Consider the following 27,647-nt stretch of genomic DNA (forward strand, 5'->3'; position numbering starts at 1 on the left):
TTGTATTACACACAGCACACATTTAAAAATGTAATATAATCAAAGGAAGCATTATTCTTACAAAGGCTATTAAAAGAGCTAAGTAAATTCATACAGTATAATAAAAATGATTTATTTACTATGAGAAAAGAAGGGAAGGGAAAATAGTGCAGCTCAGCTCCATCTGCAAAATCAGGTTCCCCTAGAATATTAATCTTCATTGATTAGCTTGGAAGAAAAGCAAAGCTTTACACTTTCACTTTTACGGTGCAAGTTAATTCAAATACTTCAATTTGACAAAGCCCCATCTGATCACATTGAACTCCTTAATACCGAGCATTGCGGAATATTCTATTTGCTTCTTGAGATCATCAATTTATGTCCAACAACATCTGTAGAGAAATGAGATTTGCCAAATGTCTCAAGATAGGGGACCACGGTTTCTCAGCTTTTTGAGAAGAGCAGTTTTCCTTAACCTGCCTTTTCCACCATGTCCTTTTAGAAGAATAAGAAAGGAATGAGGACTTTCTCCCCAGAAATATTGTTCAGTGCCCCATTCCAGAGGGTCCATTGATAACTTTGATGTCCACCCACAAGCAAAGGTTAAGAACCCTAATTTTATATCATCACTGGCCCTGGCGAAAACCACACCTATCTTTACTGCCCATTGCTGCTCTGGGGGCTAGAGTAAACAGAGACAGACATTTCAGTCTTTAGTCACTGATTTTTCTCCTATGACACTTCCGTTTTGTCACATTACCTTTACAATAACAACAAAATAAAATAATGAGTCATGCGTCTAGACTATTAATGCCAGTTTCTATTTTACCGGGCCTCTGCCTCATTTACCTCTGCAGAGGGGCTATGGTTTTGGGTCCTTCATGTTCTAAATTAATAGTCTAAATGTCACCAAAGCAGCTAGACTAATCCTTGTGCCTAGAGACCTCTGTTCACTGTAAGTGCTGAGCACATGAAGGTCTTGGATTTTACAGTGAAAATGACCAACCAAGTTTGTTCAGTCTCTCCTGAAGCCTGAGCCCTGTGTTAACTTGTTCTAACTGAAGCCCCAGTCCTACTTGCTTTCGTGGGCAAGTAGCTTTGTCTCTCTGCCCCACCATGTCCTCAGCTGTGAAGTGGAGATGGTGCTGTTAATTATTAACATGAGCAGACTTCTAAACATCCAGGTGATGGAGAATGTCCCTGCTCTTGTGACATGCTCAAGGCCATCTGTTTTACTCAGCAAGTGTCCTCCATAATCCCTATCACGGTTTTATGATAATGGATTTGTCTGCAAGCTTATTTGACGTGACTCTCTCCCTACCATGAAATAAAGGTTTCATAAAGGCAGTGACTTGGTCTCAATGTCTTGCCATCATGTGCCCAGCATGTAGCAAAGAAAGTCTGTCCCAAAGAAAATGCCAATTCACATTTATTAAATGAATGGATTAATCAGTGAATTCATGAAGGCAATGGCCCATGGGATTCAGTTCAATTTTTTTTTTTTCCTGTTTGGAATCAGCTCCTCTTTTATTCTTCACCTGGAGACTCTTCACTCCTTGAACCTCACGGTGTTATTAAATAGAGGAGGAAATTCTGTCCCTGTGTGGCTGGCTCTGTTCTTGGTGTCAGTTTCCCTCCATCTGGGCTTGGGATCCCCGGGTTCTGTAAAGTTCTACCAACATCTTTTCCAGCCTCCAAGCACAGGGGCCCTCCTCTTCTGAGCTGAGTCATTGGTCCCACACCTAGTCCACAGCTGCCCACCCTCACTGGCCCAAAGGAGCATCACCTTTCAGGTGGCGGTGTATCCACCTGGAGGACATCATCCTCCTTCAGGGTCCACACTGCTTTAGGGTTCTGAGAGGCAGTCAATGCATCACTCATCTTCTTGGCGGTAGGGAAACCCCAAATGAGGGCTTGTTGGCAGGGGTACCCGCCTTCTATTAGCTTGTTCCAGGACATGGAAAAGGGACACAGAATAGAAACTTGAGGAGACTGTTGCATAAAATAATTATAAGGCACCTCAAGTTAAATATTAGACAATCTATGTGCATCCTTTCCTTACTTATTTTATCTACTTTCTTCAAACTAGTTTTTACAAAACTGTAAAGCCAATGCATGCACATTATAACTATTTAAAATAATCCAAAGAGGTCACCCTTCACATGTCATAGCTTCCCTGATCGGCAGTAACTTCTCAAAAGTTAACAGGGTCTGGTGTCTTGTTGTACCGCACATAAATGGCCCCTTCTCCATCCTCTCGACAAACGGAAGCCCGCCACATGCGCTGTTGCGCTTCTTGCTTCCCCCGACCCCTTAACCATATGTCTAAGACTTTGCTCAACACCAGCGCAGAGGAATCAACCTCATTATATTCAGAAATGCATAGTATTCAATCGTAAGTATGTGGTATGTTCAACTGGTCCTACCTTGATGGGCATTTAAGAACCACAAACGAGGCTACAGGAGCCTCATTATACGTGCATCTTTGTGCACGTGGGTGAGTATATCTCTGAGAAAAATTTCTACTAGTGTAATTAGAGGATCAACAGGATGGGCATTTCTAATTGCAACGGCTGTTGCCAAACTGTGGTACTAATTTAAACTTCTTTGTACAGGGTCGGCTTTCATATTTTATAATCAATTAATAATATATTTAACAACTCCCAGTGAACCATGCTCAAACACACAAGCACACATAACCAAATACAGGGAATGAAATAATTATCTTGTTCATGACCCATATGCGCAGAATCTAGAAAAATATTGTGGGGATGGCAAGTGTGTCATAAGTGTTTACTAGATAAATGGGTGGATGAATAAATTCTATACCTGTCCTTTGTATAGTTCAACATCTAAAAGTCATAGGTTACATTGCTCTGCAAGTTGCAAGTGTTTAAAATTCTTTGGGAAGCAAACAAAGAATAAATTGTCTATAAATAAGATTAAATGAAGAGGCTCTTTACTGTTACTGGAAGGGCTGTGAGCGTATCTGTGGAGGCACACACACGTAGTCCCTGAATATGCATTCTCAATTAATCCCTCTTCCCCACGCTTCTGATTCCAGAGTTATATTCATGATGACCCCAAGGCCGTTCTGAATCATCAGAGATTAAATTATGTCGAGCACAATTTTAGCGAAATGTATTTTATTTCATTCCAATTAGCTGAAAATTGGTCATCCCTACATCTTATTTCTGGGATCAGAATGATTAAGCTGCAACTTCCTTTACTTCATCTCTTCGCCCCTCTGCCCCCACTTCCCCGATCATTTGTCATTTTCATCCCCTTTATCTTTTCTAGGTCAAGTGAATATTCCAAACTGATCATGGAGAGAAGAAAAGAGTAGGTAAGCCTCATATTTTTAAGTCAGAGAAATTTCGCAACTCTTGAGAGTCAAGCAAACACATGTTCTGGATCTCAACTGTAGACAAAGAGGTTATTGTTAAATAACTTTCCAGACACAAAAGACATATGAAAAAAAATAAAAGATCAGAAGACTTGAATTCTGTGTAGGATTAATGGCTCTAAATAGTAAGCCCACCTACTCTGTGATTCCATTTATATAAAATTCTAGAGCAGGCAAACTAATGTATGGGCACAGGAAGCAGATCAGGTTGCCTTGGGGAAGGAAGATGGAGGGCAGGAGCTGAGGGAGAGATGACAGAGGGGCAGGAGGGAACTCCTGGGGGCTGGAGATGTTCACTGTCTTGACTGTAGCAATGGCTTTGTTGGTAGGTACACACATCAAAACTTATCACAGCGCATACTTTGAATATGGGCAGTTTATTATGCATTCATTATTCCTCAATAAAGCTGTTAAAAAAATAAAATAAACCTCCTGAACAAGCAAAATAGTGTACAAGAATCAAGGAATTCTAAGTTGAGGTCTAGCTCTCATCTTGAAGTGGCCTCTCTTCTCGCACTTTCTGACCTAGAAATATCTCTAGAATGTGCTATGCTTTTGCACAGACTCTCTATCTGTCCTTGGAAGGTTTCTCAGTCCCTGAAGGAAGGCTCCCCCCTACCTCGCTCTCCGACCTTATTGTGTGGCACAATCCCTCTTGCTTACTACCTTCCAGCCATTCTGACTTTGAACCTAAACAGTCTTTTTCAGCCTCAGAGCTGCTGCCCTCCCTGCTCCCCACGGCCTAGAATTTTCCTTCCACTGGCTCTTTGCATGGCTGGTCCCTCTCACTTTGAGAATCAGCTTAAACATCTCCTCCTCCAAGAGTCCCTTCTTGAATGCCCTGTCTCCAAATCCCATTTGTGCCCTGCATAGCGCTTACCAAGGCTGCCATCCATCATGCATCCACTTACGTGGTTTCCCTGGTTCCTGTCTGTCCCTTACATCTGGGGATGCAAGCTTCAAGTCATCAATAATCTTGTCCCTCTTCTCACTTCTGCATGCCCACTGCTACAAAGAGTGCCTGGTGCACGAAAAATACTGGTTTAATTGATTCATTAACATTCTATTTCGTTTGCTTGTGTATCTGCTTAATGCTGTTCATCAGACAACTTTCGGGGCATCTACGCAGATCACTCCCTACCGAATTCACCTTAATAAATGTGGTGCTTCCAGGGAGCAGGCATCATGTGTTATGAATATGGGGCCCACACATAGTAGATTTTCAATAAGTGTTTGTTGAATTAAATTAAACCATTACAGCAGAAACCAAACAATTTTTATTACACCGGGGCCTTGAGACAGACTGATTTCCAAAAGAAAAAAGTCTTGAGCACTTAGAGAACTCAAATGTTTCAGAATAAAGGCAATGAGTTAGTCTTGAATCAATGACCTATTGAATTGTAAGGGGTTCCAAAGACTTAAGTTCATCACTAAAACCCATCAGGGGTGTTTGTTCTTTTGCTGCTTACATCACCAGAAATGTAAAATGAACAATGAAGAGTTACAAAATACTTTACAATCTGATTCCTGCATTTGCCAATTTTCAACTAACCTTGCAACGTAATTATCCAACACTGCCCATTCTCTTAACAGAATGGATAACAGAGTTATCTCGAGAGATGGAAACTCACACACATGGCGCACAACATACACATGCACACGGCCATCATGCACCTGGAAGTTAAGAACACAATGAACACACAGATGGACTGGACCCTTTATAGTTCATGGTGCTGTTATAGACCCACAGCAAAGGAGTTTCCAGGAGCAAGGGAGAATTCCGCGGGGGGGATATTAAATAATTCTAAGTATTCTAGAACTTTTTCTTAGTCCCATGAATACCAGAGATCTGCAGCATAAGCAATCCTATCAGACAGAATCACTTCAGAGAGCTGTCACTAGCAAAGACAAAGACAAAGTCATAGAACGATTGCATTCCTTGCCTAGCATCCATTGCTCACCTCCACCTGTCTTAGCAGAACCACACCTCCTCCATTCTCAGATCAAATGGTTGCAGAGGAAAAGATGAGAGCTCTTGCCTCTGTGTGACGTCATGTGACCCAGAGCTGGCCAATTACCATATACTACTGCCGGACCAATGTGATTGGCTGATGGATGGGTATAGACTCTAAACTAAACCAGTGAGAGGCAATCCTGGGACTTTTGCTTAAGTTTAAATACTTTGGGGGCAGAGATAGTCTGTTTCAGCTAAATATCCTTAGCTAGAGGAACATAACCTTGAAGTTGCTGGTGGCCACCAGAAACAAAAGCTTTTCTGTGACTGAAGCCCACATTAAAGAAAGCAGAGCTAAGAGAAGGAAAGACAGAGATTTCTGAGAATATGCTCTGAATTTCTCGGTGCAGCTGCGTCTGAGATCTACCTCTTGGACTTGCCGGTAAATTCTCCGTTCATGTGTGATTTTGTCTAAGCTTATTTGAGGTGGTTATTTTTGCCACTCACAACTGAAAGAAGACAGAAAAATACTCAGTCAAAGAGCATAGTTGAAGGCAGGGAGCATTAGAGTTTGTTGGTTTCCTGTCCTTTTCTCTACTGACCGTGAACATGAAACCAACTTCAAAAATATTTGTCTTTTGGTGTCATAGTTTAAATATCCACACTAAGGAGGTATCTAGTAAAAAAAGGTACTGGCTTGACTATAGAAGCCCAATATTTCCATCCTATTGTGCCATTTATTTGAAAGCCAGGAAAACCGGATCTTGATCAAGATTTTTACTTTTCTAAATCTCACTTCTCTCACCTCTGACTTAGGTATAATTTCCTTCCATCTCAGATTTAGAATAGACTGTTCTAACCAGAGGGACATAATTCCTTGATGGGGATGAAGTGAGGTGCCAGGTTCATTTGAAAGTTTTTCAGACAACACTGGTTCTCTCCCATGAGAAGCTGTGATAAACATTGGTACAATGGTTATACCCTCAATTCTGTTGGAGGATGTAGGAGAGGAGATGAGGACAGAGTTTAGAGGCTGATAATGCAAAGTCTTCAATACAGCACCTGACACTTAAGATATAAATGCTGTTTTTATTATTTAACTTGGCCTTAATTTATATACAAATTTAGGAAATACATCTATATAATCCTAAAATTGCTATTCTGTTATAGTACGGAATTTCCTTCGCTTAACAAATGATTCTGGGTTTCACACATCAAAAATGTATATGGAAGATTAAATCCTGTTTTTTACTCATGTTATTACAGAATCGGGAGCAACGTTGTCTTAAACAACGGATGGTTGACAGACTCCAAGTGTCCAGGCAGGTTTGAAAGAGAGATTCAGGTCAGTAAAACAGAAGCAGCTGTCGGAGTGTTCTCATGCTTGTGAAGAGCTTTGGCAAAGGGTGCCAGTAGGTAGTGGTAATTTTTCATAGCTTAGTGTTAAGTGCATTTTAGGTCACAGGACTGGAGACTTCTGAAATATTGTTCAGCACCTGGGAGGTATTTTTACACAAATTCTGATACCATTATGCTTGCTGGTTACTATGCCCTGTGCAAGGCATATGCATTTCTTTATTTATATTTCTTTACATTAATTTATTATGTAAATACCACATATACATACTAGATACAGTTAGAAACTGCAGAGGGGCAAAAAAAAAAAAAAAAGGAAATAGCCATCAACCATACCAACCACTGCTATCACCTTGGTGTACGTACGTACTTTCAGAAACGAATTGGTGCAAAGCACAGCCTCTGGAGATTGACTTTTGGGTTTCATATCCTGGCTCTCTGCCACTTATTAGCTCATAAATTTAAGGAACTTTATCCTCTCTAGTCCTCAGTGTCACACACGCATGGTGTGGATAATAATAACACCTTCCCTCATATCACTATTATTTTTAATATATTTCAGACGGGACTTTATTGCACATACCTTTTTCTCAACCACCATTTCTTAGCAATATTTTATGAATCTCTTTCCCACCAATGATTACATCAGATTTGTAAATTCGGTAGGGCTGAAGATGGGTCACTTCCTTGTGAGGAAGTAAGTGCCATGTGACAAAGGGCCCTGTCATCCTCATTGGCTGTTTCATTCTCAGCACTAGACCCCAATGCCTGGCCCTTCACAAGCATTTCTATAAATTCTTACTCAACTGCTCAACCGACCTGACACGGCACGTCATGGACGCAAGATAGTTCAAGTCCCGGAAAATCAAAATTGGTACAAATGCAGGAGAATGAGATCACTGGCTTTCCATCACCTCTTTTTAAAAAAACAACAACTTGGAAGAGGATGGATGACCCTTCAAACAGTGTAACATACAATAATATTTTGCACAGCAGGCTTGGAAAGCACCCGTGCTTTTCAGAAACAGAGTTTTGCATTATTTTTTTAGATGCAGAGCGAATTAGGTAGGGAGTTAGACATAGAAATGGAAGGAAGGTAGGAAGGAAGGAAAGAAGGAAGGAAAAAAGGAAGGAAGGAAGAGAAAGAAAGGTGCATGTGTGTGTGTGAGTGCGAGTGTGTGTCTGTGTGTCCACACACACATGCAGAGTTAGGCTCAAGCTGGCAGGTGTACCATCCGTGCTCCATGTGATGGCTCAGACACCTCCCAACTCTGACAATATACTTGTAGCACTCAGTTGAAGTACATGCATTTCTGGTTTGAAAAGTTCTTTGGAAATTAGACTGTGTTTCCTCGTCTCAAAAAAAAATTGCTGGTTGGATGATTTTCATTTCTTTGTGAGATGACAAGTGATACTTCATTTTTTAGCAAAAGGTTAATGTTAAGTCTCCAAACTTCATAAATTGTACTTTCTCCATAAAATAAACTATTGCATGCTGGTGTGCAAGATTAGCGAGGAATGTGCACACTGTTGAAAATAGATGAATTTTGCATTTCAAGGTGACAAGTGCAATGTCAGACCCAATCAATCGATCACTGCATAATTATTATTGCAAATGATCCATATCCATGCCGCAAACCTTAAGGGGAATTTAATGAAGCAGTAAGCACATCAATAATAAGATCTACGTTGGTCTCTATTAAATCTCATGATTCATAAATACCCTGGCATGTTTTATTCTTCCTTTAAATCCTGTGAAGACATCTAAAAAAAAGTGAATGCTTGAAGGCTACCATTTAACACTTCACTAAAGGCAATTCTAAGGCTTCCAGGAAGATTTAGGCTCCATATTGGATCCCTCTTTACATATATGTTAACGGAATCCAGTAGTCTATGGATATGTACAGAATAACGTTCCTCTGCAGAGTTAGAATCAAGGTAGACATTTGTCAACTCCCTTCTCAAATCTGAATTTCCATGGGAAAAAAACCTGCAGATAGAAGCTGAACTGGGATCCAATGACCAAAAGCAAGAGGAACAGGAAGACTAGACCCTGTCAGGGCTTTGCTTGCCTACACTGTTTTGTTGCGAGTTAGATAAAGGCACCTTCCACCGGGCAAGCCCAGCCCAACGTGGATGCAAGAATTGCTGGCTTGTGTAATAATCTCCATGCAAATCAAATGGCACCCTTGCCCCTCCAGGTGGATGCAGCTCCAGGCTTTAGCATACAGTGTGGTGAGGGGAGCAAAGGCCGGGTTTCAGCCTTGTCTCAGTGGCTCGGGGCAGTCCACCGATTTGTACAACCCCTGGACATGAGTTCCAGACCAGAACCAAATGGTACCAGTTTGGAAGTCAGACATTCCAACTTTTTGATTTCTGCGCATCCGCCAAGTTCTGACATCAAGAGAGGATGGTAGCAGGGACACTTGGGAGCAATGCCTGAATTTGTCTTTAGTGGCAAGCAAACGTGTTTAAAAAAATGTCATACGCTGAACACTGACTCCATTTTAAAGCCTTGTTTTCACAAAATGCGTCTTCTAATAACCTTATAATAAACTTTCATCTTTGTCTTAACAACTGTCATAGGATCTTTTCAAAAGGTGTCACTTATCAATATGTGATCTGCTCCCCTTCTGTAAATACTTTCAATTGTATAAATGGGTGCGTCATTTTTCTGTCTCTGAGGCTCTTCTATCTAAAATGTTCTGGTGCCATCCGTATATGCACTGCTATATTCTAGGATTGCTATTCCCAATACTCCAGAATGTAACTCAGAGATTTCTTTCCATCACATATGAGTATTAATATTTTGCTGAATTTCTTCTTACCTTCAATGACTGGTGCACTCTCCACGCACATCATACGTGCCTCCAGCCTAGGGGGAGGTTGGCACAGTACTGGCTTAGTTTCCATCTGTGCCATGCTGGTGCAGGCAGAATAAATTCCTAGCCACGGGAATGAGTTCTGCACAAGGTAAGGAATGCCTGCATGCACAGCTCTGACTGTCTTAATCCTGGGCACTCAAATGAAGGAAGGCACCTTCCACTCTCGAGAAAAACACCGTGTAGTGAGATTTTGGCTTTTATTCTCTTTCAGACAAGAACTTGGGAAGGTATTTAGTATACTGAAATAACTCACGGTCGGGCATCCTTATCCATAATATTTGTTCCTGTGTCAACGTTTATTTCCTTGGGGTAGAACCCCTCTCTCGGGTCATAAAGTCCAAGTTTCTCTCTTCTGAAACACAATCTTTATACTTGCGAACTAACCTCTAAAAATGTTCAGCAGTTTAGATTCCCACCAAAATGGCATGAGATTGAGTACTCTCAAACTCTGGCAAGCACTCAGTGTATTATCCTTTTAAACCTCTCAATTTAACTAAACACTTGCTTTTAGTTTGCATTTATTTGACATTGGGGAGGATAAATATCCTAGATCTATGTCCACTTCATTTTTCCTGTCTGAATTATCCACTCACTCTCCTTCGCCCACTTGGAGCATTTGAAAGTTGCTATTGTTCATTTCATTCACATTTATCATGAGCTATGTTAAAGTAAAAATTTTAAAAACATATGTCCAATAATAAGAAAGTGAGTAAGTAAATTGAGTAAGTTAAAAAAAGGCACAACCTTTAAAAACTCATATTTTCAAATAAATGTAGGAACATCAGAAAATGTTCCTAAAGTAATCTGTATGAAAATATATTTCCAGGACGATTCCAATTCTGGAGGAAAAGGATAGCCAAGTAAAATCAGATATATTGATATTTTTAAAAGATGGAGAAATTTATCAAAACACTAAGAGTGGCTGAGTGATAGGTTGGGGGATTTTTCTTTTTATTCATATTTTGAACTCTTTATAGTGTACTGACATCATTTTTATTTTCATGGAGAAAGTGATCATTATTTTTTTTAAAAAAGAACATTTAACTATATCTATTTTTCAGAATGTGGATACTAGGACCCGATATTGATTCATTCCTTTAGAGCCCAAATTTTAAAAATGCTCGTATCTTCTAATTTCTTTTCTCTTCATCCCTCTCTGAAGCTTTTCCCCTCCAGTTGAGAGTTTTATTTAGCCATAGGCAAAAAATTGAGCATATGTTCTCACCTTCCAGTGCAGAGCACTAAGCTAGGCACGAAAATGGTCCTGTCTTTTCCTCCTTAAGCCTCATCAGGCTCCATGCCAGTTTTAAAAAGAGGTTAAGAAAACGGTTAAGATCACACAGTGAGAACCTGGCACAAAATGAGTCTGAACCCAAGCCTGGGCGGCTCCAAACTCCTCACACTTTGGACCGTTTCCCAGTGGCTAGATGGAGGGGTCAGCCCTGCGCTGCGCACACCTGCCCTCATGCTTCACCTACATTCATGCAGAAGGTAGTTTCTATAATGACGATGACGATGCTGCTCCCTTTTACCAAACACCCACTACCAGCCACGTATGATTCTAGATACAATTCTCACAATGCATCATTCGATTTCCACCACAACCTTTTGGAAAAGGTACAAAGCAAGGGTTACATGCAAAATATTGAACAAGCAATACAGTTTGGTCCCTGACCAACCAGAAGGAAGCAGCAACTAATCCAAAAGGCACGGCTCTCAGCAATCCAGCTAAATCCCTGCTGGACAGCAACCTCGTGCAGCAGAATTAGCCCCATTTCAAAGGTGGAGAAACTGAGGGTTACATGCAGGTAACTGTGGAAGGGCTTGACTTTGAATACATTTCTGCCTCACTGCAAAGTCCATGATCTTAACCATTGTAATATTCTATATCCTCAGGGAAAAAAAATGTCATTATCTATGCATGATAAGTGACTGTACATGTTTTAAGAATGCCTATGTGCGTGAGTGTGTGTGTGTGTGCGTGTGTGAAATCCCTTTGCTTCCATAAAGTGAGCTACCTTCTACCTTCGGCATTGGCTTAATATTACAAATGAAAGAATGGCTTAAGAGTTTTGGCCCCTTTCATTGGTTTCAAACATTAAGGGCTTCATGGAAAATGTGAAGCTCTCATGCATAGGGGGAAAAAAAAAACGCTTCCCCTTTGGTCTGACTCTCAATCCTCCATTAACTAATTGTGTTCCTGTTCTCATTTGTAGCACTTGCCTCTTTGATTAGCCTTTTAATTTAGCACATTAACAACACTCTCTTTACTTGAATACTCCATCACTGAGCTCATTTAAGTCAAATGCCCTTGAAGATACTTGAAATTCCTAACAACACTCACTGTTATTAAAGTGTTTTGTATTTCTGATTGTCAACCCAAAGCGCCGGGCTATTGGACAGAGCAGGCCATTGTGTAAAGAAGGGTGATTTATTCAAGGATCTCCCAGCCTGCTCCTCCGAGCTCTGCAGGAGAGCTCAGGGTTTCCGTCTACTCCACAGCTCTCTTTTTTTCAGTTTGCCCTTTATTCCTTCCCCTCTCCCTTCATAGTTTTTGGGTAAATGAGCCCAGGAGGCCTGCTGATTCAGCACATGTGAAGGAGTCATTGTAGAGGTCTGAGAATCAGGTTTCTTTGAAAATACGGATCAGAGCTGGATGCAGAGAAGCAGTGGGTTTGGTATGTCTGCGTACTTGCTTTTCACAAGTGGTAACAAAGTCAAATTGGGTGGAATTTGGTTATTTGTAGCAGATGGAGAGGTGCTTAGAATCCTGGGAGAGAAATGACTACTCAGTTTTCTAAGGCTTCTCAATTAAAGTAGAAAAAGGGAGAAAAAGAATAAAAGCTGCTCAACCCCTTGTCTTCCCCTGCTCTCTGCAGGGTCCGCCTCCCCCTGTTTTAACGCTCGGATGCTGCGAGGGAGATGTGGCTCGCTGATGTCAGGCCAAATCCCATGAAGCTCTAACCCAACATGATCTGGTGCCTGCCTGCCTCAGAACGCTCTCTCTCTCTGGCCACCCTTTCCTCACACCCTGAGCTTCGGCCAACCTGGCCTTCTGGAACTCCCTCACATGCAGAGTCCTCCTTACCACCACCTCTATCTGGTGACTTCCTCCCTGAGAGCGGCCTCCTAGCCCTCAGGTCCCAGCTGAGAAGATCTCTTCTTGGAAAAGTCTCGCTTGATTCCTAACACGCCTCCTGCTTGTCTACGACTCAAGCACTCTTTCTGTTTCTGTCTTAGATGCTGCCAGCTGTAATTATAATGTTGATTTACTTGTACTGTGGGCATCTATTGCTTTTACCTAAGCCATATTCATTTCTCCTTCTGGTAACAGCTCTTTAATATTTTCTGGGAACCCACCTTTCCCCCTAATCTCAGTTCATGGTGTGTGTGTGTGTGTGTGTGTGTGTCTGTGTGTGAGCTCAGCCTATTCCCAGATGCCAAACAGGAAGTATTTGCCCAGGAGTGGACATCAAGTCTCAGGAATTGGTTCAGGGTGGGTATGTGGCCCAATTCAAGTGCAACAGCATTGGCCTCAGAACTTTTCCCAGAATCTTTCTTGGATGAATGGTTATCAGTCCCCTGGGGCCGCTATCCTAGGGGAGATCAGCTTGCAGCCACAGGTGACTACCTCGGCCACCGTGTGGGAAGAGAACAAAGGAAAGAGGACCTGAGAAGCTGAGTGGGGTCCCCAGTGACACGGCTTGACCACCTGCATCCGCCTGCCCTTGAGTCTATCTCTGGATTTCTCAGATATGGGAACCCACATATTCCCCCTTTTAAACTCAATTCACTTCTGCAACCATGAGCCTCAGCTCAAACCCTTTATCTACTGGTTAATCCAGTAGCAGGTAATTTAGAGATTCCTTTGTTACCAAGTTGCTTTGTTTTGTTGTGTGTTATCTGTCTTCTCAACTATATATAAATTCTATGAGGACTGGGACCATCTCATGCTCACTCTGTCCCCAGCCCTCAACACACACAGAATCTAACACACTGGAAACTCTCAGTGGTTATTTTTGAATACACACATGAATTAAAAAGCACATTTCTAATTGTTTAGTGATGCCCCAAGATCTTGGAAAGATGATCATCCCCAATGAATGTACTCTGAGCTCCCACCTACTGTGTACCACGACACCCAAGTGTAGAGAAAACTCAGGGCACTTTGTCACACGAAAGGACTCACGAGGTAACTCAGACAAATAGAGGAGAAACAGCCAAATACAAGGGAGCAGGCAGTTCCACATCACTGACAAAAATGTAGCCAAATTTTCATTTTGTCGTGAGTTCTGTTAAGACAGAGCATTCTAGCTAGAACAAATCAAGGATCTTTTCAATACACAGATTCGTGAATAACAAAGCCGCAGGTCACCCTTTAATAGGAAACAGATCATTTCTTTAACGAACATTTGTCTTTGATGCATTGGAAAAGCCAAGTCTGTTCTTTGGGTATCAAGAGATAGAGGCAGAACTTTCGGGCAATCAAAGCGAGTGGATATTCCAGACGGTAACCACAGCAAGGTAGTTAAATGTTAGCAGAGAGAGCTTGTTTGCCCTCCTCTCTCTCTTTTATAATGTGCTTTGCCTAAGGCATCTCCCATCTCAGCCATACCCTCTAATCTAACTGGCAAGACATTGGAGTGGGGTAAATAATATGTCAATAATTAAAAACCCTGCAAAAGGAACACAGAAATCCCCATGTCATGGTACCTGGGGGAGTCAATCCACTACATAAAATTTGAGAGACTGATTCTAATTAATAAAACCATGGGGAATATGAGATCCGAATGCCAAGACAGCCATGGTGCATTCTATCCAGGGTACATCACCTCTTGAAACAGCATTACGCCTCCCCCAATCATTTCCTAATCTCCCTCTTCCTACACCCACCTCTCCTTCCCAATTGTTTTCTTGAATTTCCACCTAAGACATCTTTGGATAAAAGAGGGAAAGCACAATGTACAATTCTCTCTCTACTTGTCCTAAAAGCTTCGTGTTCCTTAGTTGTCAAAACAATGCTCTCTTGCTTCCCGAAATTATCTTGTTGGTATTGAATGTCAATTTTTCAATTTGTTCTTCTCTGAAAGGGGACACAGAAACTAATTTGGCTGCGTCGTTCAAACCTGCATCGTTTGATCAAGTATTTGTCTGAGAGTTTGTGAAATTTTCTAAAGGTATATGAAACACCACTCAAAATGTAAAATGAAGAATAGGGCTGCTTCACATTAAGTCAGGTGTTTTTTGTTTTTTATTTTTTATTTTTTTTGGTCTGCACCTCTGGGGCTATAAAACCTGCAGAGTTGACTGAAGACTATGTTTAAAACTTAAACATAAAGCCTCCACAGCCCTTTTATATTACTACTCATCAGGTTTTGCTTTAAAAAAATTATATGCATGTATACATATATGGAAGGAATAAACCTAGTGCCTAGAATTTCCTACTGAGAGAAAACATTGGCTTATTTTTTATTTTGTTTCCTTCGATGCAATGCTATGTATTTGCTGCCCTATATAGTTGAACCATCATTTTCACAAGAATCTTTAGACACAAGAATTCAATGAGTTTAGTGTCATTATTAGATTGGAAAGAAAAATGGATGGGGTTTTTTTTGATACAAATCACTTTACAGACAAAGAGGAACGTGCATGTAAACAGAATTTCAGAAAAATACAAAAAAAAAAAGTACCAATCAATTTACATCAATGGCTTCTGGGTGCTCAGGCGGAAAATAACGTATTACTCCTTCTGCCAGAGAGTCAGCAGTGAGTGGAGGCCGTGAATGGTTAAGCCAGAGGGGGTGAAGATGTAAGTCATAAACCAGCCCCCATTCATTAAGGTTCGGGCCATGCACTTTCTCTCTCATCACCCAAAAGGTTGGGATGCTCCCGAGGGCCAATCACTCCTCTTCTACCTGAAGAGGATCTGAACACATGGGTGCCACTGACTTAAGGATGCTGGGAAACCAGCCCTTGGCCAATGTTTAATAAATATCTTCAAGCAACATCACAGAGGTACTTTTGTTGGAATGCAGAGCAGGAAGTTGGCTGGTATGGAGGAAGAAAATGGTCATTAGAGTGTTCAAGAGAGCGGAGTATATGCGGGGCTCTGCGCTGCCCCTGGTGACACACAGACGACAGCAAGGACCCCAGGAGAAATGACAGCCGAGGAAGGTAAGAGATGAGTAAGGATCAGCTCCTTCATCAGAGAAATCAGAGTTGGCGGGGGTCCAGTTTTCTCAGCCCCTAAGATATCTGGTAGACCATATGGGTGGCTAAATGAACTTGCCAGGCCGGTAGAAATGAATCTCTGAATCAGCATTCGTTGAGGGCGGAAGGGGTCATCTTTGTACTCCTGAGGCATCTTGCTACAAAGCGGTCCAGTCGTAGAAAGCATAGAAATTCTCATTTTTGGGATAAAGGGCTGAAATCTTCCTCCCCACGAGAACTACAACGTTTCCTTTGGTTGCCACCAGCACAAATTTAACACAAATTCCCCCAAAAGGAGCCACTCAATTAACGGGTCAACTAACTTGAATAAAACAGACCTTGCTCCAGCCTCCAGTGCACCAGAGCAAAGGTAGGAATCCCAACGAAAAGGAAGACGTTCTAGGGTTGGATCTGGCCGAAAGGAGCACATCTCTGGAGCAGAAACAAAGAATTAGCAAATTTGTGGATGGCAGTCAAACGGTGATTGATGTTAACAACCAACTCTCCATTTTCAGCTCTTCCTAGTTTTCAGTACATCTTTACGGTCTACTCCCAAAGGTCCAGTGGAATGACCAGCATACAATTTGTGCTCAGTAAAGCTTAATAAATAATCAACAGACTGAACGAGTGTATGCTTAATGGATATATTAACACCATGCTAGGTACCAGCATAACTTTTTATGAGCAGCAGCAACTGACAGAGAATTGGTTAAGATACGGAACATCCATTCACCGGAATACCGTCTATGCTAACATTAACAGCCCTGTGGTGGAAAATACTTAATGGCACGGAACGTTACGTGACAAAGGTAGGTTACAAAACAGTAAGTTCTTAAACTATGATCTCATTTTTTCCCCAACAGAACATTCCCTCTTGGAGGCCTTCTGGCTTCCTTCTTCACATTTCAAGGTATCTGAACTTGCGACGCGTTTTACAATTGAGACCGCATTTTGACGCGATAGCATTGGTGCGTCTGCACATAAACCCACACGCACGCACAAAGCAGAAACAAACAAACAACAACAAACCCTCTTAGTAAGTCAGTGGCCTCCCTTCTCATCCTTATAACCAATGTTGTCTCCAAACTGAGAAGATACTGCACGAATGCGTGCAAATGTGTGCGTTGGGGAAATATCGGTAAGAAATTAAGTAGGGTTAGTATTTAGATCTATGCCTTTGGTGGTAGAAGAGTTAGTGCTGTTTATTTTCTTCTCAGAGACTAATTTCACTACACAGAGTGTGTGTATTGCTTGTTTGAAATTAAGGAGGAAGGAGGGGGTAAAATAAAAGGAAGGGGTGTTTCTGCCCTGAAGTGGTTTAAATTAAGTTGGCGTGATGACCCTAGAACATAAAACAGCTATCGTTTATATCTACAATTCATGCATCATCTCTGCTCTATATAGAATCTATAAGTCAAGCCATCTATCATAGATTTATAACCAAGCACTGGGATGCAGAGCACAGAGGAGAAAACGCTTTAGGCATTCGGGAAAGAAAATGGAGGATTCAGAGGAGGGTCCCCACATACCCAGGGTGAGCTGGAAATGCCAAAGACAGGCTGCAGGTATGTTCAGATACCTCATCAGCTTGCTAAGAGCAGGCTGAGAATAGAACATTCTGGTTGGTGGACGTTTTGCCAAGGGTAACGCATGATGGGAGATACAGGACTCCCAGGATCTCGTAGAAAGAATGATGAGGTTTTGCTTCTTCTTCTCCTTTTTTTTAAGGGATTGAACAACATTGGCAAGAGCATCAATGCTGCCTACTAGGGTGGCCGTATCTCTCCCACCTCCTTACAAAGTCACTCAGAAATTCTCTACCTGTTGCTCTCCTGCCCCCGGGGTAAGCCTGGATATGTATATATAAACTTCGGTTTATAAAATGATGGGGGGAGGGAAACTATAAAATGCTAAGAAAGTCAAAATCGAGACTGCAGTATTTAACTACGAGTAAAAAGAACAGAGAGAGAGCCTGGACGCTTGAGTAGAAATAATAAAACGGAAGTGGTGCTCTATTTTAAGAGAGAAAAGAAGAAATGGAAAGCTTCCAGAGTCGAAAATGGACACTTATCGCAGTGGAGTTGACACTGGGGACCATTTGGTCCAGGATGTGAGGGGTGAGAGCCAATGGTGTCTTACCTCTGAATGAGATGAGCAAGTGTCAGTCCTCAGTGTGTCCTGCCGAGCCCTGGGAAGACACTGCTCAACTGTATCCCAAGGAAGACTAATGCCAGTGGAATTAAATAACCAGAGTAGAATTGGAGACTGCTGCCCAAGGGGGCTTTATCTTATTTGAGGGTGTGTGTACCCCACACAGATTAGCACCTCGGTAAAAGCGACTCCCCTGCTTTCTAGGGAGACCCCAGTGGAAGCTGGTTTTCTCTTCCACTGTACCCGAGTTTGGCGAATCGACACTGCCCAGAAGTTAACAAAGGATGCCGGAGAACTCAACTTTCTTTTCCCTGCACCCCAACCTGTCCTCACCCAGGGAAAATGAAGCACCACACAAATTAGCGCTATTATTTTTTACAGGAAAAACTTCCAAGAGAAATTTAAGGAAAGACTAAACAAATGCTCGACGGGCTGAAAGATTCTGATGTTGTGCATCTGCAATTACACGATCAGACTGGCTGACAGGGGCTACACTACGCTTTTAATTGGGGCCATTCCAAGGCATTCCACTGCCTTTCTCCTTCTGCGAAGATCGTCCTGACTCACCGCAATGACTGAGTGGGGACAGAGGGAAAGAGGGAAGGTTCGACCCCACCTGCTCCCACACCTGCGCCCCAGCAAAAAGTTTCCGATCTTAATAAAAGTGTTCTGACTGGAATCATGCTGTATTAACACAGGTGCATGCAAAGAGCCCATGTGACAAATTTCAGAAACAAGGAAGGGAATAAACTGTATTCGGAACCTGTTTTACTAGATCTCGAGGCCTCTTCGTTTTCATTTTTATATCCGTGAGAGACCAGCAAACACCATTTTCATACATGGATATAGCTGAGACTTATTTTCCTGAAGCAAGACGAGCACTTAAAAGAGATAGCAGCCACATTTAGAGTATCTTTATTTCCAGACTAGAAGGCAACAGTAGAACCTCTGTGTTTAAAAAAAAAAGAAAGAAAAAAAATGGAAAAACCCTGCAACCTCATAGCGTTAATGCTAGCTCACTAATTCGTATCTCCCTTAACAGCATGGATCCAGCTGTTGCAATTTAAAGTCTCTGCCATTTTTTTGAATGCAATCCCCCCCCCACAAAAATCGGAATTAAAGATGTAAATAGAATCCTTGAGCACAGGGCAAAGAGGTAGTAACCATTTTTCAATTTGATAAATGCAGTTAATAAAAACAGGCAGCACTGGAAAAGAATCGGTCAGAAAGAAGAAAACAGAAATCAAGGGACGTCGTTTTTACAAGCTGAGGACTAATTACTAGCAATCAGGTTGGTCAGCTTTCAGGACCCAGGAGAGCGCCTGGGACGCACACTGCATCCCCCCTGCTTTGAGTTGCAAAGACCCACACGTGTAAGAGCCAGCAAACTTCATAAATAAAATCAACGGCGCCTCTTGGCAGCTCAGAGAAAAACTGTCACCAGGAAACTGTTAACCACAGCTTAAGAAAACTCGAAATTTGTTTACAGTTAGTCAGGATCCATTCACAAAATAAAAGCCAAAACAGACTATTTTCCCTCAAACCCGAGTGTAATTTCCCTAATAGCTGACGCTGTGATTCCACGTGACAAATTATCTTAATGCTTAAAAATCAACCTTTGTAAACATTCAAAATTTTAAACCTTTCTACCTCCACTGTCAGAAATCGATGGCGTGAGAATTCAGTGTTTCGAGGTGAAATGATCTCTGTTAAGTTTATGTTAAGTTAATGCTATTTAGTGATTTCATATTTCCAAACACCTCTTTAGTGACAGGCAAGTTCAAAGAGGAAACTTGCCCTGGAACGAAAACAAAATAATAACAGATACAGTCTCTCCCACCGGCAGAATTCACTGTGTTGAATTGTGCAGAAATAAACCAGGTGTCAATGGAGCTAGAGTCGCTACAAAATAAAATGCACAAAAGAAAAGAGGTGGGGAGAAGGGGAAGAAAAAGTCTACATCACAAAGCTCACTGAGGGGCAAGGCCATCTGAGACACCAGCGGAGGTCAAAAGGACCGGGATGATTAACAAAGAGGCTTTCTTCCTTAGAGCAAAGACAAGTTCATGGATCTGAGTTGAGCTAGGATGACTGGAGGGAGGGGAATAAAAAGAGGTTTTCCTAAGTATGCCGCACAACAAAAAACAACCGTGATGATGATGCTGACGAAAAAGAGAGGCACCATTTCACCTCGCACACGCCTCCCTCCCTTGAAACCACGGGGAACAGCCTGTCTCTGACATGAAATCACAGAGCTGGGTCTTTGGTTCCTGGGCTGATAAAAGCACACGACTCCTTCACTAACCAAACTCAACTAGAACATATGTGTCCCCCAAACGTGACTGAGAAATGTCTCTAAGCCTTTCATTTAAAAAAACATTTTTTTAAATTGCCTTGACAGTTGCATAGTGTAATTCATAACTACAGGTTACCACTTTGATGCTTTTGTTTTAATACCATCTCCTGAAAAAGACAACAAAAACCAACAACTATATAATATTTATCAGTAAGCCAGTACGAGTCCAGGGAAATCCATCTTTTCCCAGACGGATCTTGTAAAATACACACATTCCAACACACACCTGGTGAAGGAAAATAAGACACGCGCCACTCACATCTCCAACCCTCAGCCCCCAAATGACAAACAAGTAGTCACTTGCGAGAGGAAACAAAACAAAACAAACAAACAAAGCCATCACTTCTCAGAGCAGTTCTCTCTCAGTAATTAAATGAAATCCTGCACATTTACAAGTGATGCAGAATCTGCTTCATGCCTGAACCGGCTTTTCCGGACCTTTTTCTTATTTAAGAGAAATTTTTTTTTTTCCTCCTGAATTCGCCATCCCAGTATTTCAAGAAAAGAGAAATCCTTGCATTCCCCCGCGTGTCTTTTTTTGTTTTGTTTTGTTTCCTTTTTTTTTTTTTGCAACTGAAAATAAAATTGCAGCTTAATGCTAATGAACCAGGTCTTGCCTAACTCCCACTGGAAATGCAAGCACATGTACTATACAGCAACGCAAGATTACTCTGCCACCAGCATCATCACCTTAACACAAAATGCGATTACCCTGGGCTGCAATCTTTATCCCCGAAGTCAATTTATTAATCAGAGAGAAAGAGAGACAGGGGGAGAGAGGGAGAGGGGTGGGGGGAGAGACAGAGAGAGAGAGACAGGGCTACCTACCCACAAATACATCATCATCTTGAAAGAGAAATGAAGGGCTCTCTGTCAGCAAACAGAAGTCTCCTTACTTCACCAAGAGTATCTGGAAGAAAAACTGAAACCAGTGGGTAGAAAATCTTGCCTTTTCCTGTCAAGTCCTGAGAGTCCCTCTTCTCTCCTTACACAAGATTTGGTGTGCTTGTTTGTGAGTTTACGAGGATAGCATTCCTTCAGTGGCACTGTGTGTGGTGTGACTTGCTCCAGGCTGCCTCTCTCTTTCTCTTTCTCTCTCTCTCTCTCTTTCTCTCTCTCTCTCTCTCTCTCTCTCTCTCTTTCCCTAACTCTCGCCTTTCCTCTCTTTCCTGTCAAGGCTGCTTTGGTAACAAATTCTTGGTGTGGCTCCTTAACGAGCAAACCCGGACACCTTAGGCAGCGAGCAAGAGTGGCGACCACGAGCACCGAGGATGCTCGGAGTATTAATAAGAGGAGCGGTGGTGTGAGCACAAACAGGCGGGCGCTACACCGCGTCCTGACGGCCGGTGGGAGGCTCACGGACGTCCCCACGGGTGGAATTTACAGGAAGACGGCCGATCCTCTGGAGGCAGGCACATGTGCACAGAGCCGCTGAGTCTGGCAGGCCAGCCGCTGAGGTTTTGGTTTTTTTTTTTTTTTTTTTAACTCAAAGTCAAGCTCCAGCCGCAGAGAAAAGAACATGTGCAGCAATCCGGCTTCCCCTTTATCTCTTTAAATGTACTTCAGATAAAAGCAGCATCCAGTCCGGTCAAGGCCTCCCCGGACTCATTGCTCCTCGACCACGCGGCTCAGCACACTTGTCTACACAGCCATCTACCGACCCCGCCGTGTCACTGCGGGCTGGGAGGCTGCCTGCCTGCTGCCCACGCTGCAAGCTGCCGCCTGCCCATCGCCGGGCGGGGGCGGCCGCCTCCCCGCGCGGGGCGCTCCGCCGGGCTGTGCGCCGGGGGAGCGGACGGCCGAGGGGGGCCGGAGGCTGGGCCGCTGGGGCTTCCGTGCCACTTCAGCAAATCAAAAGCGAAAACCAAGCCCCACCAACTCAACCCAGCAAATGGAAAGCCTCAGACAGACTCGCTAGCTCAGATCTTTAGCTTCCTCACCTACCGACGGAGATTATACACACGCCCTCATTAGGAGACCAGATGTGTATGTGTGCGTGTGCGTGTGCGCGTGCGTGCGTGTGCATATGTGTGTGTGTGTGTGTGTGTCTTTTTCCTTCTCCCTCATCCTTTGCAATTGCAGACCTGGGAAATTTTGCAGCGTGCATAAAACTTGATCATTCCGACAGGCTCTCCTTACAAAATCCACAGGCTTGGATGCACAGCTAAGATTTCCTGAAATTATCCCCAATTTTTTTTTCCTTCCCCGAATCAATTCTCCTTTATTAGTTGTTCTTTTTAATCCATTTTAAATTGTATACTTTATCTTGAAAATGATCTCCATTACTGAAATACATCGCGCAGGAGAGGTTGGGGAATGCAATTTGCCCGGCATATTAATTGATGCAGTACTCAATTATTGATATATGGATAAAGGAGAAATTAATATTAAAATACATCTTGTACATTAGGGGAGAGGGAGGGGAAAAAAATGATCTCCTACTCGGGCCTGAGTTTTGACCATTAGTTATATATTTCCACATCACACAGAGAAACTGCCTGAGCCCCGAGTTGATTTACCTTTCCCCCTAAAATCGCACAAGGCAAAATGTCACCTAAATAATTAAAATGCATTAGCTAAATTGCAGAGTCATCTGCGGCACTGGGCAGGTGGCAAGGCACCTGTTCAAACAGCCCGTAGATAGTCCCATCAAGACGCGTAATGGCCGAGCAGTCTGGGGAGAACTTACGCCAAGACGTGCCACTAAACGATCAGGGGTGGGGAGATCCTCAGAGTTGGCTACATCCAAGTGGCAAGAAAGGAACCACACAACCAAGAGCGGGTAAAATCTCAACCATGCCTGTACACCCATCTACAGCATCTTCGAGGCCCCTGAGTCACAGCAAATAGGGTCAAGAGGAGGGTGACCAACTGTCCTGGTTTGACTGGGGTGGGGGGGTTTCTTGAGAGGCAGGGCTCTCAGGGCTAAAACCAGGAAAGCCCCGAGCACACTGAAAAGGCTCCTTGGGAGAAGTCCTAGACACCCTCTGTCATTACAGCTCAGAAAAATATAAAATTCATCTTCTTTCTTATTTTTAGTGATGGCGATCACCTTTACACATCATCCCCACTGGTTCTAGATGTGCACAGAGGACACAATGTGCCCTTCCTGATAGGAAATCATGGGGGGAAACTAGCTAAGCTCTGGTGGTCTAAATATTTATGTGTGTACTCATTCATTGACTGTATAGTTACTCCACGGAACACCTGTTCTGTATCAGTCTCCGGGCCGGCACTTGGAATGCAGGGGTGGCGAATGGGTGATGTAGTTATTACAAATCTGTGGGCTGCAAGGACTCTGAAGATGCATTTCTTTGGGCCACTCCATTTTTTAAAATGTAATTTATTTGCCAGTATTTAAAAATCAAATATTTCTAATGCAAACCCGGAAGTACCACTTTTTTCGAACTACTGGATGATCCGGCAGTGTAAGGTCGCCATTTCCACAGGGATGACAATGGCTAATGCTGAGTCGCAGCTGCCCTCATCTGGTGCAAATGCTTTCCATTTTCCCCTAGTCTCCACCACTCCCAGTCGTCCCTGAGATCAGATGCTACTTGGCAAGTGGATTCACTGTCTTATGGGCCTGGCCCTTGGGGACATTTATGTTGTAAATGTCTCTCGATCTGATCTGGGATGTGAGAGCAAACACACACACTCAACACTGCACTTTAGATTCCAGAGTTCATATACAGTGTTTACAATTAAATCTAATATTTATTTTATCTTCAGTATCTCCTACTCTGAATTAAGATATTGATACATTAACAGGAAAAAAAGATAGATACGTGGGTAGATGGATGGATGGATGGACAGACAGATAGATAGGTAGATAGGAGATAGAGAATATATCATGGTGTATGTATATTTTATATTCACCAAATGCTCATCTTCCACAATGAGAGTTATGGAACACTTATCCTACATAAGACAGAAACCTAGTTTCACTTTAGGACAAGCGAGCTCTGGAGACCAGCTGGGTTCTGGTCTTTGAACCTCAACTTGATAGAAATGGATCATCATCTCCAAAATCCCCTCACCTTCTCACATGGTCACTGAAGTCAGTTAATCACTGCATGGGGCTCTATTTCATACAAAGAGTTCCCCTGTAATCAATGAAAGAAAAGAATAAGTCTCTTTAAGTTAGAGGTTACTAGATCACGGCTAATTCACACTTTCCTTTTCCTCTTCAGGATGTGCATAGCAAGGGGCATTTTTCAAATATTAATATGTTTTTTCCTCTCCATATTTTTTCCTTTCTTTCCTGTACTTTCACCCCCGTTCTGTTTCTTGGCACAAGGCAATGCAAAGACATAGTCTGAAATTAATATTTTTTCTTTCCTAAATTTAGCTAAAGCCTAAGGAAAACAACATATATGTATATGTATGTGTGTGTGTGTGTGTGTGTGTGTGTGTGTGTGTATGTGTGTATATATATATATGGAGGGGAGGGGTTCATTTGACCAGTAGAGTGGTACATTTTACTTAATTGTATCTTGAATTATGTTCTCCTGTTCACCATGGTCCCCATGTCTTGATTGTGTTCTACCAGGTCTGCCTTATTCATTTACTTGCCTAAGTTTTGTTGGTATTTGAGTTCATGGTCTTTGGATAAGAAACTCATGGGAGAGATTAGCACAGGTGACCTGAAAGGAAACTAGGAGGGCGGGAGTGCCTTCGAGAGGTAATGGGAGAGAAGGAACTCCGAATTCTGCAAATGGGCCAGACATCTCTGGGACCCAAGAAGAAGATGATTGCATGGTGTCCCTAGGAAGACTGGATTTCCAGTGCCAGGGTTTCCAGCTTCACTACAGAGCCATCATTCTTAAGGATGATAGAGAAGCAACAGAGCCACCAAGCCAGGAGAAACCACGGGCACCGCACAGCAGTTGTTGCTTTGGTAACCACTATCAACTGATGGCCCATGACCCATCCTCAGGGCTGTGAGATGGCTGAAAATGAGTATTTTGCCTGATGAGTAGGATAGGAGACTAGATTCAAAGTAAAGAATGAAACAAATTATTTTTTTGCACATCGGAGTTAACGAACTGATTTATCATACAAGCTCTAAGAAAGCTAGCAAAGAAACACATCTGATGTGTGGAGAGCTGGATGCACAGTGTAGACTTGGTAGTCTATAGGGATCAAGGGATTGGTACCTAGTATTTGTTTCTTGTGGTTTCAGCTTCTATTAGCATAAAGGCCTCCCCTGATTGTGTTTTCTCTCCCTCTTTTCAGCCCGCACCCTCTGATCCTCCCACCTGCTTGAACATGTGGGCCCCTGCAAGGAATGAGATTCACCCAAGACAGTAAAACATTTTATCACTGTGACACAAGCAGGAGACAGCTGTTTCCCATAAATCAAGTTTGGGAGGTGCTGCAAATTCCTCTACTCTGGAGTCCAGAGGTTAAACAGACAGAATGGAACATTCAGTGGGCTGCCCCCTCGGGGGGTGTCAGCAAATTATTTCTATGTTTGAAATTCTGCTCATAACCAAATTGATTATTCAATCAATCCCTCAAACCTTGTTACTTGAAATGAGCACATTGACATTTTCTATTTACTGCCACTCCCCAAACTTCCATTTTAAATCATTTTAATAACAAAGTAAACATACTCAAATATTCAATTCAAAACCAATTTTCCCCCCATTTGCAACCTGGCTGGTAGGCCGGGAGCTGCTTTCACAGTGTATATACTTAGAGCTCTTTGTCTGCCTGCTCAAAGAGGAATTATTTTTTAAGTAATCAATCCGTTTATCAATTATCAGCTCAGCACCATCATTAATCAATTGCAAAGCAATGGCCTAAAAGCAACACTGCTTAAGCTACTGGTGACCTATCTGTTTAAGCGGTTTCTAATCTGCTACAGAAATTGAATACCACGGTGAAGTATTAGACTATACAAGACAAGCAGCATCGGGCTTCCAACTTCATGAAAGAAAGTCTTCATTAAAAAGCCAAGTTACTAAACACTAAACTGAATGTGAAAAACGACTTGAGAAGCCCAGTTTAATTAGCACTGGGACCTTTATTTTATATGATTTTTCAGCGCCCTCGCTTGACACTATTATGTGCAAGAATGGAAGTCCTGAGTAGGTAGATCCATTTTGAAGCCTTCAGTTTTGCGGTAGCTGCCATATCCTACCGTAAAGCCAACGTTGCACTAAGATGGTCCACAGAGCATTGGAATGTCAATGGATGACCTCCAGAGAGGGTATGCAGCATTCCGTGGAGACATGTAACCACAACGGCTATGAACCAGATGGCAGGGGAAGGATCCGATCATCTCTTCTTCCTCTTAAACCCACATGGCTTATTCACGTCCAGCTTTGATCTCTCTGGCAACGTGGGCACACGGAGATTCTCCCCCTTCAGTGGAAGCTCCACCAGTTCCTACTACTTTATCCCAAACTCTAGTGCCTTCCAGGAATATTTAGGCCACCAAAAGGACTGACCTTGACCTGGAGATGATTAAACATATCTGAGTTAATCAATAAAGGTGGTCCTGTTGCTGGGTTGTCCTGGCAGGTAGTGTTCAAATTGTTCGTGTTAATGAGGCCAAGGTCACCAGCATGATTATTTTAATTGCCTTATGAAATATTTAAAATACATAATTATAATAACACCGACACTGAATTCCCCAACTCCCGGCTTGAGATACAGACTATGGACGTAGTGAAGTGCTCAACATGTATTGAATCAATGAACAAATTAATTGATAAGCACATAAATACTGCATTCCATATAAAAGCTGCCGCTGCTTCTCTTCCCACTGTTAGTGAAAAGTCAGGGCTCTTATCTTTCTGGCCTTGGGGATGAGGTTCTCTAAAGCCAGATACAGCCTCCCTTTGGCTTTCCCATAAGCAACAGCCAAAGTTACAGTGGCTACGGTTTAGGAGGGAAACTGTGGTGAAAGATGGAAATGATACCTGTGCCCTGGAGCTTAATAAGGCCAGTGCGGCAAGAGCCGAGGCTGGAGAGCAAGGTAAGAACCAGCTTAATGTAGAGCCTCAGTCACCGCAGGGTGGGGTTTGCATTTTGTTCCAAGAGCAATGAGAAGCCGCCCACCGAGAGAATTCAACTAGAGGGCGACTTCTTTCCAAGCCCCCCGCCCTGGCGGCTGACAGTGGAGCAGGCCAGTCACAGGAGTTTGTCACCATCCTCCAGGCAGTACCTGATGGTGGTCTAGACCAGGTGGTGATGGAGACAGTTGAGCTGCACAGTGTAACCAGCGATGCAAAGCCTCCTCTCGCCGCAACAGTTTGCCCAGTGGCCGGTCTTAGAAATGCTGACATGCAGCTGGACAAAAATCAAGGTGTGAGTGCACCCCCAAGAGAACGTAGGACC

General features: G+C 42.7%; 1 protein-coding gene and 1 long non-coding RNA gene across 3 annotated transcripts in view; one reads left to right on the forward strand and one right to left on the reverse strand.

Moving 5' to 3' along the window:
• RBFOX1 (RNA binding fox-1 homolog 1) overlaps window positions 1-27,647 on the reverse strand; it is a 1,384,890-nt gene that overhangs the window by 519,511 nt on the left and 837,732 nt on the right. The window lies entirely within an intron of this gene.
• LOC140686915 (uncharacterized) lies at window positions 16,733-18,717 on the forward strand. Its single transcript, XR_012060921.1, has 2 exons — window positions 16,733-16,928; window positions 17,519-18,717. It is a non-coding gene; the product is annotated as an uncharacterized lncRNA (long non-coding RNA).

This window comes from Vicugna pacos, chromosome 18 (genome assembly GCF_048564905.1).
Source record: "Vicugna pacos chromosome 18, VicPac4, whole genome shotgun sequence".
Classification (NCBI taxonomy): Eukaryota; Metazoa; Chordata; class Mammalia; order Artiodactyla; family Camelidae; genus Vicugna; species Vicugna pacos.